The 6,000-nt window shown below is 46.0% G+C and overlaps 1 protein-coding gene across 1 annotated transcript in view; it reads right to left on the reverse strand.

Moving 5' to 3' along the window:
- LOC126562150 (multiple inositol polyphosphate phosphatase 1) overlaps window positions 1-1,432 on the reverse strand; it is a 222,946-nt gene extending 221,514 nt beyond the window's left edge. The window contains exon 1 of the mRNA XM_050218578.1: window positions 1,422-1,432. The gene's annotated coding sequence lies outside the window, so the exon portion shown is untranslated. The remainder of the gene's footprint in view (window positions 1-1,421) is intronic.
- Window positions 1,433-6,000: the final 4,568 nt, after the last annotated feature.

Raw genomic sequence — 6,000 nt, forward strand, 5'->3', positions numbered from 1 at the left:
CACGATCGCTCTACACCGTTGGACGGTAGGCGATGGTGGCGCACGGTGATCATGAACCGGCCGGACACGTCAAGGACGATCGGGCGCACGGTTCCAATCGGGTTGTTATGCAGGTGTAGTACGGGGTTTTTTGTTGTTATTGCATACCGATACGGTCATCAGAGGGGAGTGAGGGATGAGGAAGGGGAGCAATGGTAGTTGGAGTTGGTAAGACCCACAGGCTTAAAGGACTATACGCTTAAATACCAGAAATAATGATTGATTTATTGATTTGTTGCAGGTTTTGTAGTGCCGAGGAATGTGAGCATAAAACTATATTGCCTCCAGCGCGCCATGTAAAGGAAGTCAATTCCTCAAGTTCATTAAGCCATTTCGAACAAGGCGTTCGTATTTGTTCCCCAAAATATAGGCATTAAATAACGTTCCAATTTTGAGTTTACACTTAAATCCTTCAAACTTATAGGCTTAATTGGCTTCCTTTTATGGGCGATCGGGGGCGAATTTATGCCACACATTATGCGATCATGCCTACATGCTCATAACCTAACCTTGGTGTGAAAGCCCCCCACAACCTGTTCGGTAATGGCATCGTTTAGCTATCTTCTATTCCCTTGTACGTACTGCTGTACGTTAGGATTTGTTTCCTAATTCTTCTGCCCGCTTGGCAATCGGGGTGGGAGGAGATCATCAATTTCACCCACTCGGTGGCTTGTGTATGTGTGGTCTACATCGTGCTCGATGAAGAGATCAACGATTTTTCATTCTGGTAATTTTATTACCAAATCTGCTTCGCTGTTACCATTTGCGAGATTTTGACCGGGTTCGTCGCTTGATGCCAAAATAATAGTAATTCCCAACATTGACCTATTCCTGTTTTGTAAGGGATTTTTTTCTTTTCTCTTCGCTCCCCCAGCTGCATTGCTGTGGCCTTGGTACGAGGTTCGAATTGAACACACACACGCACGGTACTTACGATGCTACTCAAAACTCCGACATCATCGGACCAGACCGGTGAACCGCGATCGAATTCGGCGTAATAATTAATTGCATTAACGGCATATCTCTCTGGCAGCGGAGCTACAGCAACCACAAACAACCGATGCGTTCGTTTTGATCAGGCCCGGTGCTCAGATGCGATGTTCCGTTTTTATTTTTTCCGGCGCGCAAAAATCCTCTCCAGCTGGTTCGAATCCGTAATTCTCTCACGCCGCACACGGCATAGCCGGCGACGTGTTGGGTTTATTTTCGGAAATTTATAATTAATAAATTTTCACTGCAATTAACCTCACCTTGCAGAGGTTTGAGATTCGCATCCACCCCGCCAACTGTAACCCTTCCTGCTTCCTATCATCTTCTTCCATTGTCGGGTGCCGTTTTGCTTAGGAGACGCTTGGAATAGTAGAAGATACTGAGTGTGGTACACGTTTTTGGGAAGATTTTTGTTGTTGTTCGGTGCCAATAAGAAGAGTAAGAGGGATGAATGTTTTGGCAACTTTCTGGCAACTTTACAACCAACGCCTCCCAACCCACTTCCACCCCACTCAGTGGGAGGGTGAACTACGATCACAGTCCTACTACAACATATGCACATAAACCGTGGCAAAGCATAAATTAGCCAAGCGATCCCGGGGCAGCCAGCTTCCTTCACCAGGCCTAGTGGCCGTTACTTCAGTAGTGGGAGCTTTTTTCGGGCTAACTGTTTCGTATGGCTAATCTCCCGGACAGGGCAGCGTTCGGTGGTTTACAGCTCTCCGGTTGGCATAAGATTTGCGGGCGCGCGCGCGCGCCCCTGACTTAGTTATGGTACGGTACGTTGGGGCGTTGGTTGGATGCCATAAATTAATGGCGTATCCGGGGACTCCACCCCCCCCCCCCCACGGTGGCGGTGTGGCGGAAAGTTGAGAAGGAAATTTACGCTTTTTGTGTGTGAACACGATTAGCAGCAGCGGGAAATGAAATGTGCACGATTTTTCATCGGCATTTAATGGGCGAAGGGTTTTGCTGTTTTATTTCTCACTCTGGGGTTTTTTTTTTGGGAAACGATTATTGACGATTGGCGATTATATGGGGTGATTTTCCGGATCACAGACGCAATTTTCCCACTGTGTGGCGCTCGATTTAGATTATGCGTTCGATTATACGATTATTCGGGTTTCAAAAGCTTTCGAATAAAATCATTTTTGGGGAGTGGGTAGCTGATTATGTCGGTAGCGCCTGATGTTATGCAATCATAAGCACATTTCGTATCAATGAAAGTTTCTTTGCAAAGCAAAACGATAACTACCATAAAAGGGATCATTTATTACAATTCAGACTTCGATTAACCTTGGCTTGACTTATCTGCATACAAAAAAAGGTTTCCTTGAGATTCTTGCCTGCTTTTGTGATCACCAAAATAAAAAAAAGCTCGTTAAAACACCTGCCTGACACCTGCGCCGGCGCGTCACGAATTGAGATCTCAATCAGTGGCAAAACAACACATTTGCCTTTGGGGCTTCCCGTCCCGTACTAGCAGGCCGTACACATACACGACCGTACCTCCAGCAGCACCAGCATCGACCTACTAATTTGCCAAATCTATCAATGTACGCGAAAAACGTGCCTTGCGAAACACCAACCACCAGAACACCAGCAAACAACACAGCAAAATCCAGCCTGTCCCCCCTCGCCGAAGGGGTTTTGCCAAAAACATGCCAAGAAAAGGAAAAATTAACTTACCTGCTCTTTCGGGGGGCTTTCGGTCGATAAATATCTCAACCGTACGCGAAACAATAAAAGAGCTGTTTAAAAATGCCTGTGGTCGCTTTAGGTGCTATCTTATGCAACCAAGCACCATTCGACCACCCTGCAACGGGCGCGCACGAGTGTGTGTGTGTGTGTGTGCGTGTTGCAATCGATATAGGTCCTCAAATCGGTGTGTGAGCACGCGGCTCTCGATCGCTATCATGCCCACCGGCTATTAGCGTCAGCATTTAATCAGATCCTAGACTCCCTTCACGGGAGTGTGGTGGAATCGGTGGTTACGCGATCCCTTCCACGAACTTTCCGTGCGGTGGGGATGACCACGTTTCACCGCTCGGAAGAAAACAAAAATCAACCTGTGCAGATGAGCACCACACAAAGAGGGTCAACGAATTGACATCCACCCCACCCACCCACGTTGGCAGGCTGGCAAAACAGCAAGTGAAAATGCCAAGGACTGTCGGCGGTGGTTTTGGTGAGAAACAGCGTACATATATCTAATGCATCATCCTCCTCCCCCAAGCCGTTGCAGCAACAATAATCGATTGAAGATCGCGTGAGAATTCAATACCATATTCCGTCACATGATCGTGCACGGTCGCTGAAGGGGTTGAACGGCGAGGCGACTAAAAATCGACATGTTCGAATGGTATCTTTTTTTATTATTCGCTACGGGGTCCCATCTAATAACTATTCAATTTTGGAATCCCTCGAAGCCCTCTCCTGACGCGCTCGGTAACGTTCGTCGCTTGATCGTGCATTGAATAAATCTCATTAATTACCGGACGGCGGGTAGTTCGCTGTTTCGAGAGGCCTCAAATCGAGCTGCTGGCAAGGCTGATCACTGAAGGGATCGAAATACCTTCAACCTGCAACCTGTACGGAATAGCCTGGCTGTCCTTGAACATGTCCAAGCTGTCCGAAGGGGGGATTTTTTTTTTCTTCTTGAAAGATGCCTAACTACCTGTTTCCGCTTTGCTGTACGAGGATAGTTTCTCAAGAGTGGAACGGAGCTACGCTAATGCTAATGCAAACCGGCACGAAAACCGTTTAGTACCATGATTAGATAGCGCATATCGCGATCACCAAGCCGTCTTTATAAGGGATGAAATAAAAATAAACCTCCTAAAACCTGTTCCAAGTAAGCTTGAACCATTGAACAGCGTAGCTCGGCTCAAGCTGAAGGGTTAAGGTGTAGAGGGCACCGAATGAAAATGAAAATAAAAGGGCGCACGGTGTTCACGATGGTCGTTTGGTATGTGTCGTTTTATTGAAGCACAGTTATTACTCCTTGAGAGGGTGCGAAGGTGTACTTAGAGCGGTTTTTTTTTAATGTGCGCGTATAGAAGTACCTCCCGAGTGGAATGTGTGTTTGCACTGTGGTAGTCAACATTGAGTGTCCCAATGACTAGCTCTAACGCTAGAGAGTTTGTCAAGATACCAATGACGACGACGCTACCAATCAATCGAATCAAAGCAATCACTTGATTTGATGGAATGCACACACTAGGCGAAAGCCGCTTAATGCATACTATTTGATCGTGCGATCGTGTCTCGACCAATCTAAATCTCCACCGTCCATCGGACTAGGACCACCGGACAAAACCACGACAGCTAAACCGTCACTTGCTTACTCGCTTGTTGCAAAACCATCTCAAATATGCACACATTCATGCGGCGTGTGTGTTGCAATGGCTGACGTCACACACTGCTCGCGCGTTGGAATGCCATCTTGCAGCGATCGCAGAACGAATGGTGGCTTTCCCAACCTAAACCACAGCGCCATCCTGAGAAGGTGGTTAACCGGTTTTGCACGCTTAGCGAAGGGAACACCGCAATTCTTCCACTTCAACCTTCTCCACAGCATGGCAGGTGAATGAAAGTGAATCTCAATCTCTTCATGCGATTATTTGTCGCAATGTATCGCGCGGTACGCTTCGGGCCGTGCGTGGCAATCAATCTTCAGCAAAATAAGGCGCAAGTGTGGTTATGGGTTACGATAGCCGATAAATTACCTTCTTTCAATGCGGGGAAAAAAGTGAAGCCCTTAATAAGCCTCTCTTTGGCAAGGGATGGCGATGGAAGTGCAATGAGAACTTAAGACTCGGCGTTGGTTTTTAGTGCCACACTTAAATGACACAGCAGTGTAATTGTGCCTAAAGCCATTCTTCTGATCTTCTTCACGTTTTGCCATCCCTTGAAAACGAAATGGGCGATCTCTGGGGGTTGTGGTTATACAAAAATGATAAATCACTTTCCAAACCGGGCGCAATTATACACCAAATAGTAAACACAAATTGCAAAACTGTTGTTGCACGTGTTAGAAGAGTGATTGAAGGTACTTGAAGAGGTCCCTATCGGGCCGGCTTGTAAATGGCATACGGGTCTGTATTTAGAAGGAAATGAAATGGGCCCCGTTCGAGGTGGTCCGATAAATGAAGGTAATGTGGTGTTGCGATTTGGCGCGAGCTTCCATTAATCGTACTGCCGGTGAAGGTCAGAATGGGCTAGTGGAGCCATGTAGAGCGAGCCAGGTTTATCTGCCTCGGGCGGTTACATGGATGAAAAAGGTGTTGTGCGTTGCAAATTGGTAAACATTTGTATCAAGTAGAAACAAAGAAGGAAAGCTTTGGAACAAAATTGTTTTATACTTATTTGGCAAACGATGCTTTAGAATCGTGATCATGTCCAATAATGGTAGCGGTTTGGTGTAAATCAAGATGGATCTCTCGATAAGCAGAAGTTATATTGATTACATCGTATCAATACTGGAATATTCATTTTGATATAGGGGCAGCCCGGTGGTATAGGCAGCAGTGGCGCCGGTCTACAAATCGCAGAACACGGGCTCAAATCCTATTCGGATCGTTCCTCTATAGCGAGGATTGACTATCGTATGGGCAAGTTTAGTAGGCCATTCGATGACCGGGTGTGACCTTAGAAGGTCGTTAGTCTAGAAGAAGAAGAAGAAGAAGAAGAAGAAGAAGAAGAAGAAGAAGAAGAAGAGTTTTGGTACCAAGCAATGAGTTTATGGAAAGCACCAGTCTTTATCTTTCAAAAGAATAAACTTCAAAAAAGTCCGTTATATAACAGTTTGACATAGACTGTTATACACGTCTGATGCTGATACGTTTTCATTAGTAAACGTGTCCCAAACGACATTGCTTGCTGTTTCTACCACTGGAACACGGTTCAAAGGTAACAACAGATCTCCCCAGTGGAACAAACTCTTATGCAAACTAGTTGTAATAAAACAAT

Source organism: Anopheles maculipalpis, chromosome 3RL (assembly GCF_943734695.1).
Source record: "Anopheles maculipalpis chromosome 3RL, idAnoMacuDA_375_x, whole genome shotgun sequence".
In the NCBI taxonomy this organism is placed as follows: Eukaryota; Metazoa; Arthropoda; class Insecta; order Diptera; family Culicidae; genus Anopheles; species Anopheles maculipalpis.